This window comes from Kogia breviceps, chromosome 2 (assembly GCF_026419965.1).
Source record: "Kogia breviceps isolate mKogBre1 chromosome 2, mKogBre1 haplotype 1, whole genome shotgun sequence".
NCBI classification, from domain to species: domain Eukaryota; kingdom Metazoa; phylum Chordata; class Mammalia; order Artiodactyla; family Physeteridae; genus Kogia; species Kogia breviceps.
This window is the reverse complement of record NC_081311.1, coordinates 73,706,914-73,719,638: the sequence shown is the minus strand read 5'-3', so window position 1 is coordinate 73,719,638 and position 12,725 is coordinate 73,706,914.

The window sequence follows — 12,725 nt, the reverse complement described above, 5'->3', positions numbered from 1 at the left end:
TGTTGAATTTTATAAACATAATATTGAATTTTTTAAAAGCAAGGCACAAAAGAAAATGCACAGTGTAAATATATTTATGTAAAGTAGGAAAACAGAGTTAAAGGTGCATGGTTTAGGGGTGTATATGTGGGTGGCAATGGTGTAGGTGGTGAATTGATCAAAAAAAGCAAAGGATTGGCTACCATAAAATCAGGGTAGTGGTGGTGTTAGTGAGGGGAGTAGTGGTGGTGTTAGGGAAGGGAAGGGAAGGGCTGCGTGGGTCTGGGGAGCCTCCAGCAGTATTTCATTTCTTGTCCTGGCTGGCGGTTACATTGGCAATCACTTTTTAACTACTTGCTAAACTGCACAAAGAAATTTTATAGGCTTTTCTGTAGGTATGTTAGACTTCACAATCAAAATATTTTTAAAAAGGAAACAGGACTATCTACAAATGTCAAGAATGGTCATAGTGGTCGAGTTTGGGTGAAGGACTGTATGTGATTTTTTTTCCTTGCTTTTTCCATTTCTCACATTTTCATTTAGAAGGATGTTGCTTATATCACTTCAGAAAACTAAAGAAAGCAGTCCCATAACTGCTAGTCCTCTTTCTTTCCCATATACTTAAAAGTAATGTATACTGATTTTATTTTTGTCAAACCAAACATTTTAACAAATATGAATTCAGGAAAATTAAATGTCAGTGAAAGATTTTAATGAAAATATTTGACTTACACTTTATCCAATAAATTACATATTTTCATTAAAATGTTTCACTGAGACATTTCATTTTCCTTGAGTTTACATTGTCTCTGGCTAAAGAACATGTTCTTGTCTCATTCAAAATGTTCAGGAGAAAGGAATGTTGGTGGTTTCTGTTTGGTTCTTCTCAGTGTTAGATCTGTTTCTAGATCTAAATCATTGGAAGGACATGAATCTGTACCATGGTAAGTTTACTAGCACACTGAGATTTTACTGTGGATTAAAATTATGATTGTCACAGTGTTTGATTTACATTTTGCCTAATTAGTTCTTACTTACTTATCTAGAAGCTTGGTAATCACGTGTTTTTTCTTTGCAGGGACATTCTTTTAGAGGAAAGGCTATTTAACAGCAGCATTTTAAGGGAAAAAATGATTTGTAGTGTTTTTTTATAGGATAAAACATGCACTAAATAAATGTAAAAAATAAATAAATTTGAAACAAGCTAGGACAGTTCTAAAAGTATGCTACAATGTATTGAGTGTGACTATCTCAAGACCGTGGTCTTATCTTGAATGCAGTATTTAAAAGTCGTAGCTAAAATAACATCACCTCCAATCTCTGATATAAGACATCCTAGGTTATAGAAAAATGGTACAGATGAACCGGTTTCAGGGCAGAAATTGAGACACAGATGTAGAGAACAAACGTATGGACACCAAGGGGGAAAAGTGGCGGGGGTGGGGGGGCAGGATGAATTGGGAGATTGGGATTGACATGTATACACTAATATGTATAAAATAGATAACCAATAAGAACCTGCTGTATAAAAAATAAATAAAATAAAATTTAAGACATCCTAGGTTATTTGGGGCCTAATATATTTCATGTTGAAATTTCAGATGACCGCAAATAATTTTCCCTCCCATTTAAATGCCTCTACATTCCTTTCTTTTCCCTATTTCTAAAAGGCACTGAGAATCAATGTATTTTGTAGAAATTAATTTATAGAATGTTATACTTAAAATAGAATGAATACTCTCTTATCTAGTTTTAAAAACTTGTCTTTATTATATTTTCTTTTGATTCCATCAAGAGTCCAAATAATCTAAATCCAAACTGACCTGTTCATTGAATGGTTGAATAGTGGAATCCCACAAGGTAAGTTAGACTAATGGCGAGTAGCAGTAACTTTTGGTCCCTGGGGGTTGAACTTCATTGCATTCTCTGTTCTTCACCCTGCCATCAGTTTGTAGGCTCTGGCCTTTCAAACCTTTATAACCTTGTTTTTATATAAAACAAAGTTTATCAAGTCAACTCTGACTCCTGGGACCATAGTGCATTTGCTAAATGGCTTGGTCCCCTGGCAAAAATAAAACAATGCAAAACAAACAAGTAAAACCCCCTCTATTATATAAAATTATTACTGGTACTAAGACTTCACCTGTTTCTCAATCTCTCTCAGCCTCTACTATTTCCCCTTATTAGGCGTGGATTCCTCGTCAAGAAAAAGAACAGAACATACTTTGCAAAGTCTCTTTTTCAATCAAAAGAAAACACTTTTCATTGGATTCCAGATTATAGTCTTAAACACCAGTCACACTTCCAAAATATTTCCCTTTTTGATAAGAATTTGCTAATCCTACTCCTTGTTTCCATCAATATCTAATGGTCAAGATAATATTGACATAAGTTCCCGAGAGACAAATGTTGAAACATGAGACACTCTTGCTGAATAGGTCACTTAAGTATAATAATTACCATGTATTAAGGGTCTAGTATGTGCCAGGCTGTGATTATGCACAACTGGGGGATGGAGCAACTGCTTAAGGTTCTATGCTGGAGCCTTGATGCTACGAACCCAGGACTTCCATCCCCAAATGACACTCTGTTTCAACTACATGGATTTATTAATGTTTTCAAATGAAAAGGAAATGGACTAGACCGAAATGGAAATATCCACATGTAATTATCAGTGGCCACTCTTCTTCCTCAGTCCTGGCTCCTTTCTATATATGTGAATTGCTGGTTGAACAATGGGATGGATAGTCTTGCAGTTATCCCTCTGGGCCTGAGAACCCTAAATTTGCCTGAATAGTTTTACAAGAGTCCGTTTTATTCATATCAAAACAATCTGCTCTTTGTAAATGGATCATTCACAGGCCACTACTACGAGCTTACTGTCTAGCAACCTGATTAGGTGAAAGTTCAGTTTTTTTAATCTGTTTTATTAGCTTTTACTCTCTGCAATTTTATTTTCTTTTATTATTAGTTTGTTATCTACCCACTGATCAACTTATGACTGACAAGTTCCTCCCCTTGAACTTTTTTTTTTTTAGGCTGTGCACGTGGCTTGTGGGATCTTAGTTCCCCGACCAGGGACAGAACCCATGCCCCCGGCAGTTAGAAGTACCGCATCTTAACCACTAGACCACCAATGAACTCCTCCCCTTGATCTTATTAACATTAGCTGGACAGAGAAATAACAAGAATGCTTCCAGGACTTGGTGGTTGAGAGATGGGTCTGGCATAAGACTGACAGGGTTTGACTTGGATCTGCTACTTACCGTGAGACCTTGGACAAGTTACATTAACTCTCTGTGCCTCAGTTAGCACTTCTATAAAATGGAGATGATAGGGCTTCCCTGGTGGCGCAGTGGTTGAGAGTCCGCCTGCCGATGCAGGGGACGCGGGTTCGTGCCCCGGTCCGGGAAGATCCCACATGCCGCGGAGCGGCTGGGCCCGTGAGCCATGGCCGCTGAGTCTGTGCGTCTGGAGCCTGTGCTCCGCAATGGGAGAAGCCACAACAGTGAGAGGCCCGTGTACCACAAAAATCAAACAAAAACCAACCAAACAAAAAAACACAATAAAATGGAGATGATAATAAGAGTAGGGTAATGTGAGAATTAAATGAGATAATATCAATACTTCTGCCAAGTGAGTGCCTAGTGCCGAGTGCCTACTAGGCACAAGTCACTCTTAATAAGCAAGAGTGACTATCATTGTTAATTATATTCTACCGCATTACCTCCTAGATGGTACCCCTTGAATAAATCAGTCTTCTCAGTTTCTCTTTGGACACCCAAACATGCAAAACTGTCACACACCTACTCATCCTTTGAAATCCAACATACCTCCTCTGTGATCCTTCCTGACATCCTCAGGCAGAATCTATTGTCCACTTGCTGTAACATATTGCAACTGACAACCATGTATTGTGGTTATTTGTTTGCATGCCACCCCCCCATTGGCAGGGCTGTCTTCCTAGAAAGTGGGGATGGCCTTACCCATCCTGGATTCTGGTGCCTCATGGTATTGGATACTAATCAGTTTTCAACAAATGTTGATTTAATAACTGCACATCAAGTAGAAGCTTTCTTGGAAGAACAAAAGTTCGTTTTGTTCAAAAGATGATTACAAGAAAAACCATATATTAAGTCTACTTTTCCCACAAATTTTTATTCTTCAAAAATAAAATCACGGGGCTTCCCTGGTGGCGCAGTGGTTGAGAGTCCGCCTGCCGATGCAGGGGACACGGGTTTGTGCCCCAGTCTGGGAAGATCCCACATGCGGCGGAGCGGCTGGGCCCGTGAGCCATGGCTGCTGAGCCTGCGCGTCCGGAGCCTGTGCTCCGCAATGGGAGAGGCCGCAACAGTGAGAGGCCCGCGTACCGCAAAAAAAAAAAAAAAAAGAAAATCACGAAGTTAGGTATTTTCAATATTGTCTCCATATGGAAAATGTCTCTTTCCCATAAAATTTATGTTTAATAAAGTTATCTTTTAGAAACTTGAGAAATCATATGGGAATTATATCTTGTTGATGTTTTTGCTTTTGTTTTTGTTTGCTTGTAATTAGGGAAGCTAGTCAAGTTGTTGGAAGGCAGCAAGAGTTTGGCACTGGCCTACAGGGTTTTAGGATTCGAAGTGTCCTGCTGGGATGACTACTGTTTCTCTGGCATAATTGAGATTTGTCCCCTTAAGAACCCAGAAATAGACGATGGTGTGGTAGGACAGGAGACATAAACTGCTCAAATATGAGTCATTCAGAAGTCAACTGAAATTCAGGCATATTCAACAGAAAATGGGTTTTGTGTGTTCTGTAAGCTTCTAAAATGGAGTTCAAGGTGCATTTTCTGAACTAATTATGTGAGGAATTACATGAGGAAGGGAATTTAACAGACATCTGAGAAATTAACTCATCAGTGATATGAGCATTGTATGCGAGAAAGCTTGAATGAGAATAATAATGAGTGGCATATGGCTTGACACTTAAATGATTACAGGCATGATTGTTATACCTTGTTTCCTGATTAAGATACGATTTCAAGGAGATCTTTCTCCAGCTAAAAAAAAAAACAACTGTAGTGGAAAATCTGAAATATTACAGAAATGTTGGCACCGGAAAAGAAACTTGAAATTTCTTAAAACTTCTCATTTGACAAACGAAAGAAGGCACCTTGCCTGAGGTCACACAGCTACTTTTCTTCTGAGCTACTACACTAATTGCCTCAGCGAGTTTTTGACATTTATGATAAATTGGATTCTGCGTTTCATCAGACTTGGCTATTTGAAGATATTCTACCTTCATCACCTCCCAACTGCTTTGATTCAGGCCAAGGGAAGACCAGAGTGTCCAGAATAGCATAAATCACAAGTGAAAACTGGAAAACTTGGCAGGTCAGACTCACAAAACTTGACAAAGTGGACTTCGCCTGGAAACAGAACCACGTGCCTCGTCACAGATGGTGGGTCAGCAAGGTTTGGGAGCCAGATGGAACTGGTTTGTGACCCTGGTTCTGGCTGGTATTAGTGCTGGAACCGTGGATCAGGCATTTCACCTCACCTGCTACCCCATCTGGAGACAGAGATAATCTGTTGTGCAGGGTATTGAAAGGATTTTATTTGTAACTACAGTTAAGAAGGGCCTACACACACTGTGACTTTAATCTCATAAAAGCCTTATGAGGTGAGTTACTAATTCTCCTATTTCCTTAGTTGGAGAGATTGATGACCCGAGACTTTAGTGAGCTGTTCGTGATCACACAGTGGGGATGACCGGGGATTTGAATGGAAATGTGTTTGGCTCCAAAGCCTTAGCCACTGCAGCATCTCAGGATTGGTAAAAGAGGTGAGCCAAGAGCCCAGCATGCTGCCGGGCACTTGGTAAAATAATGGTTAGGGTATGACAAAGCATTGGAGTCAGAAAGGTGGCCGCTTCCTGCAGCCCAACAAGGAGGGAGAGAGGTGAGCAAGGACTCAATGGACGACAGCAAACAAATGGCCTTAAGCGATAGGAAGCCCGGGAAGCTGAGGCAGAGGCACAGACATGTAGGCCACAGGGCACTGTCTGGCCTGGCAGCACCCATGAGGGTCCACCCGATCCCCCAGGGGTACGGGGGGGGTCCCAGACCTGTGTGGAATCCCTCTCTACTTTTCTCCTCTTCAGCTGTACCTCTCATGCTTTCTCTGCATGTCAATATCTGTCCAGTTTGGGCCTTCCAAGCCATCTATGACCGTGCCTCAAACGTTTTGAGTAAATATTCTGGCCCTAAAGTGAACTGTTTTTCCACATGTGAACAAGCACCTCCTCTTAATTATCCACTACCAAGACACCCAAAGGCTGAGGTTTCCCGCTACCCCATTCCTGGCCCCAAATAGGAGATGGCATTGCCCCTAAGAAGACATAAATTACTCGGTTACAGGTACTTTACATTAAGAAAGATTCTGGAACCAAAATAATCAAAATGTTTTCAACCTTCTCCCTGCCAAGTTCCCCAGCCCTCGCCAAGAATTACAGCTGCAGCTCACTCTTATGAGGCCAGATGAACTGCCCAGAGCTGTGGCCGTGGCCCGGGAACCTCACAGGGCAGTGCCACACGCCGCCAGTTCTTCCACGTGTGACAAAGCAGGAGTGGGGCTGAGGCCAGGTGCTTATTTGTTGCATTTGGGGTTTTTATCTGCAGAACTCACATATCCAAACGTGTGTCATTCCAGGTTTGGGGTGGAGGAGAGGTCTCTGGACCTGTTTGACTTAGTAAAAGCATTTGGCCAAACCTTTTAAACTCCCTTCTCAGCCTGCAACACACACTCCTCTGCCTAAATTCATTGGTGGCAGGTTTTTACCTATTATTAAGGTGCAGATTTGATTTCAGAAACCAGCTAAGTGTTATCTGGAGTCAAGTTTAGCTGAGAAGGTAGATGGCCAGGTTGGTGAACAGAATTTCAAGTTCAATGAAAAACTGTGACCTCTTCTAAGACCAAATTATATTTCTGTTTTAAAATTAATTAATAAATTTGTTTATTTCTGGCTGCATTGGGTCTTCGTTGCTGCACATGGGCTTTCTCTAGTTGCGGCGAGGGGGGGCTACTCTTCATTGCGGTGCGCGGGCTTCTCATTGTGGTGGCTTCTCGTTGGGGAGCATGGGCTCTAGGCGCACGGCCTTCAGTAGTTGTGGCACACGGGCTCTAGAGCGCAGGCTCAGTAGTTGTGGCCCGCGGGCTTAGTTGCTCCGCGGCATGTGGGATCCTCCTGGACCAGGGCTCGAACCCACGCGCGTCCCCTGCATTGGCAGGCAGACTCTTAACCAGTGCGCCACCAGGGAAATCCCCAAATTATACTTCTAGCATTTAGCACAGGGCTTGGAACAAAACAGGTGCTCAATTAAAAAAAAAATTGGAGGCGGGGAGGATGAGATGCGACGTTATGGTGTGTTTTTCTGTGCCTCAGAAGCTTGTTACTTAGAAGGTGAACCCAATGAGGAGCCCTGAAAAGCACCGAATTGTTTTCTAAGAATGTACAGCTCTCCAAGGGGAAGTCTGACCAATAATTCCCACTTTCGGTGGATAAGTATTGGACATGATTGCCCTGTGGAATGCCAGCCAGATCATGTCTGTACTTGTCATGTACCATGGAACAAGCCCATTTTGACTTGCAAGAGTTACTCATGAAATGACTTCCTTCTCCTACCATATTTAGAGTTTACTGACCCTTTGCTAATCTAGCACTGTGTGTTCACACAGTGGGAATTAAATAAACATTTGCAGAATGACAGCTTGCAGTGGAAAACAAAAATCTCATCCTGTCTCCAGAGTGTACAGGGTAACACTTTGGGAAGCAGGTATTCTCTGAGACAACCCTCCTTTCTGTCCCATCCAGACACAGAATCGAAGTTAGCAAGGGGGGAAAGCAGTCCTTTGGAACCACAGAAGCACATAACCAAAAGAAAAAGTTTATTTTTATCTATTGATTTTTGGCTGCACCTCGCGGCATGCAGGCTCTTAGGTCCCCGACCAGGGATCGAACCTGTACCCCCTGCACTGGAAGTGTGGAGTCTTAACCACTGGACCATCAGGCAAGTCCCAGAAAAATTTTAGAACGCTGATTATAGTAGAGCAGATAAGTTTATTAAAATAATAGTTTATGCTTTGAAATTGTTTTGATGAAGTTCCCCGTCACACTGATCTTAGCCGTAGCCTAATGTCCTGAACTAACCATATGCCATCCTCCAATGCCCCCATCCTCAGCATTCCCAGTGCTGATACCATCCTAAGGATGAAGTTCTTAAAAGCAGTAAAAGCCAATTATTGTCTCTACAATTTAAACTTTCCCATTAAAGACCACATTGGAGGCTCCTGGTTAAGAAGATTCAGGAAAAATTCAAATGAGGGATTTCATCAATAATATTACCATACTTGGCCACTTAGATACATTATGAGTAAAACCCACCACCCTGTCAAACAGATTATAACTCTCATCTCACAAACAAGGAAACGGAGACTCAAAGAGGTTGAGTACTTGCTTAAGTCACACAGCTTGTTGAGCCAGGGATCAATACCAAGCCAGCATCTGCCTCCTTCCACTTCCCTGTTATGCCTCCCTTATTTAGAAGCCTGATGCACACGTTCAAGAGAATTGAACGTATGTAACCAAAGCAGAAAACTGTCTTAGTCCGTAGTCCTGAGGAGGGACCAGAGTGTCAGCTTTCACCTTTCCTCAGAGGACCAGGCAGGGCACCAGCTTCAGGGTCCTCCTTTTCCAGACAGAAAACACAGTGACCTACTTTGCAGGACTCTCAGAAGCAACCATTATCAAAAAGGCTGCAAAGACAAAGCCTTTGGCTAAAATCTCAGGAAGGCAGTGAATCTGTGGAACGTGACAGGTGCCCTCTCTGAACCAAATCTCAAACATGGAAAACGACAGGGCCCAAGTCTCCCATCCAACATTCCCCTGAAGACACTTTCCATATGTGAAATTTCTCTTTGGAATCACTGAAATCCTCTCTTTAGAGAGGAAACACAGAAAGGCGGAAATATCTAGCACCGCCACAAGGCTGGCTCAAGTCACTGAGATCTTATTAACCCCTTGCTTCTCCTCCTGCCTTTACTGAGCCAGAAGGAAATGGAAGGAATCGAATTCTAATTCTTTGATCAATCTTATAAGCAGCCTTATAAAAATTGGAAAGACATTGAAATGCAGGGAGGGGAAACAGGCTTTCGGCGTCTTTGCACTTACTATATTCCCTCTACCGGAAGGAAGCAAGATTACCGCTAAACTCTCCTCCTCCGTCAACATTTTAAAAGCCACGTTTTTTAGAAAACCGAAACTTACTGTTCAGGGGTTTGATACGCGACGTCCAAAGTCGAGGAGATGATCTCTCTCTTTTGTGAAAAACACCATCTGCTCCTGGGTGGCTTGGGAGGCTCGCTGGGCTGTTATTAATAACTGGCTTAGCACTTTCCTGAGAAACCTGAGCCAGGCTGTCACGGGAGGAGAGTGGGGAGGAAGTGACAGACACAGGTGGGATAAATTATGACAAAAATACCCTCAGGCCCACACAGGAGCGCAAATAACCCATGAGGAGGGGAGGGGCCCCTCCACAATCAATAGACTCATGTCAAAGGTCCTCAGGGTTCAACAATCAACTAACCAAAAACTCTTTACTCTCTTGAAAAATGTCTCCACTCCTGTAATGTCATATTTTCCTTTGTTTTTCTGAGTAATTCTTTTCCATGGATATTTGAATACCTTCTCAAACTATGCATTTTTGCCTTGTTCACTTTGACTTCCTCCGTTTTTCAAATATATAAACAAATGGATTTTCAAATGCACATGAGCAATTTGTTGAGGTTTGTTTACCTGTGAGCGTATGTTTACCTCTTTCCCTTAATGTTTCCAAAACCGTTCCTGGCAAAGTGTATGTATGTGTGTGCTCGGGGGTGGGGAGGTGGAGCGGGTCTTGGGACAGACAGCATCATACATACGAGGGAAACTGTAGAATTTAAGTCCGAAGACTGGAAGTGCAGCTGTGACCTGGCTACTGGATTACAGTGGGTCTTCCCTTTTGAAAAGCCTTATTTCCAAAAACTCCAAAAGTCTATGCCTCCCCTCCCCCAAGCACTGACATCATATTGTTCAGACCAGGAGTGGCCTGTCTTCAGACTTAAATTATATTAAACACTGACTCTGCGTCTGTCTGAAGTGTTAAAAGTAAACTGAGGCTCACACAAAAGTTATTGGAATATAAAAAGATACAAACTTGAAGGGAACAATGCTTGTCCAATTGCCCCATTCTGAAGGATCCAGGTGCCTTTCGCCCTGGCTCAGGCCTCGTAACTATTCTTTTTCCAAATTAAACTTTTTTTCAACTTACTGCTGGCGGTGGGGAGGCCAGAACATCTCACTGCAAACCTCGCACAGTGAGTGTTTTTCCGTGGAGGCCATTGTTAAAAAGAGAAAGTAATACACCAGTTGAATAGATGGGTGAGAGGCAGTGGAGCGGGTACAGGGCTTTCTTTTTTTCTTTTTTTATTATATCTTAAGTATTTTTATTAAAAATGTTCACAATTTGGGGCTTCTCTGGTGGCGCAGTGGTTGAGAGTCCGCCTGCCGATGCGGGGGACGCGGGTTCGTGCCCCGGTCCGGGAAGATCCCACGTGCCGCGGAGTGGCTGGGCCCGTGAGCCATGGCCACTGAGCCTGCGCGTCCGCAGCCTGTGCTCCACAACGGCAGAGGCCACAACAGTGGGAGGCCTGCGTACCACAAAAAGAAAAAAAAAAATCCACCCACTTAATCAGGTTATTTTGAGAAATAAGTGCCCTAAGGAGTGCCATGGCCTCAGCAGGGCGCCAGGAGCATACAAGCAATAGCTCATACTTACTGGGCCTTCATCAATGACGATGGGGCTAGCCAACTTGGGCAGAGCATCCCCTCAAAAACTCACAACTCAGAAACTCGCTGGCAGGGTGAGGACTGGGGGAGAGAGGGAAAGCGGCTGCAGGAGGCTGTCGATTGAACAGCACCTGAGTCCTGTGCTCCTGGAAAGCAGCCCTGCACAAGGCTCCTCGCTCTCCATGTTCCAGGAAAAGCTCACTGCCGAGAACGACCCTTCCTCAAATGACTTAGACAAGACTGGAGGCTCCCTTGTTTACTGAGGACAAGGCCAGACAGACACTCTCCAGTTTCCATTCTCTGTGTCATAAACTGAACTGTCTGTCCCCACTGACCAATCTGGACAAGATACCCACTAGTTGTCTTGACCAAACTCAACTTGGGCTTTTCCTCTCCACACAGGCCACTGACCTTTGACCCACCTTCAACCTGGGCCAGTATCGGGATTCAGGATAGCCCTTCTCCCCCCAAAACAAGCTGACCACGAAGAAAGACCTTCCCTGAGCAGTGGCCCAGCCATCAACCTGTTCACCCCACAGCCAACACCCAGTTCCTTCTGGCCTTTCTTACTCCCCTGTAGAAAAGAAAAGGCCATTTTCCACCTGATCTTTGAGATGCTTGCAGATCTTGTGGTCAATGTGTTTTATGTTTTGCAATAGGCCCCTTGCCCATATTGTAAGTCTTTTCTCTTTTTTGGCAATATTTTTTAAAGTTGTGGCAAAAAGCACATATCGTAGACGTTAGCACCTTGAGCATTTTTAAGTGTGCGGCTCGGTTGTGTTAAGTACACTCACACTGTTCTGCAACAAATCTCCAGAACCTCTTCATCTCGCAAAACTGAAACTCTCATCCCCATTAGAGAGCTGCTGCCCACCGACCCTCTTCCCCGCAGCCTCTGGCAACCCCCTACAGTAGTCCTTTCAAAGAGTGCCCCCTTACCTAAATCTGGATTTGTTTTCTTGTACAGTTTTCTGGTGCCGTGTCTCAGACGGAGTGCCATCCATACCTTGGACCACGCCGTGATCACCCAGGTGTTTACGCCGGCTTCTCTGACCCTCTGCATCCTGGGAATACAGGATCCTCAACCAGGGCTCTGGACATCTGTCTGTCATAACACGCTGAGTTACAATGATTCTTTCAGGCAAAGTGACTTTCCTCTAGCTCTTCTGCAAGGCCTCTTCTGTCCTTTGTTCCTCTAGTGGAGATTTTTTGAGGCAGTTCCCTCAGCTCCACAACTGAGAATTGAAATGAGGGAGGATTCTTTGGACTGCGGTTGCGCAAGGAGTATTACAGCAGTGACACAAGGAGGATGATCTTTCCCGTCTTTTTTTTTTTTTTTTGCCGTACGCAGGCCTCTCACCGCTGTGGCCTCTCCCCGTTGCGGAGCACAGGCTCCGGACGCGCAGGCTCAGCGGCCATGGCTCACGGGCCCAGCCGCTCTGCGGCATGTGGGATCTTCCCGGACCGGGGCACGAACCCGTGTCCCCTGCATCGGCAGGCGGACTCTCAACCACTGCGCCCCCAGGGAAGCCCCTTTCCCGTCGTCTTTAAGGTCTGATGTAATTCTCGAACCCCATGGGTTACTACATGTATTAGTTTCCTAGGGCTCTCATAACAAAATACCATAGACTGGGTGGCTCTACACAGTAGAAATTTGTTGTCTCAGCGTTCTGGAGGCTAGAAGTCTGGAATCGAGGTGTCAGCAGGGCCATCCTCCCTCTGTAGGCTCTAAGGGAAAATCCTCCCTTGCCTGGTCCTGGTGTTTGGTGACTGCCTACAGTCCTTGGCATGTCCTGGGTTATAGCACTTTGATCTCTGCCTCTGCCATCATATACCTGGCTTCTCCCTGTGTGTCTCTGTCTTTTCTTCTCATCAGGACA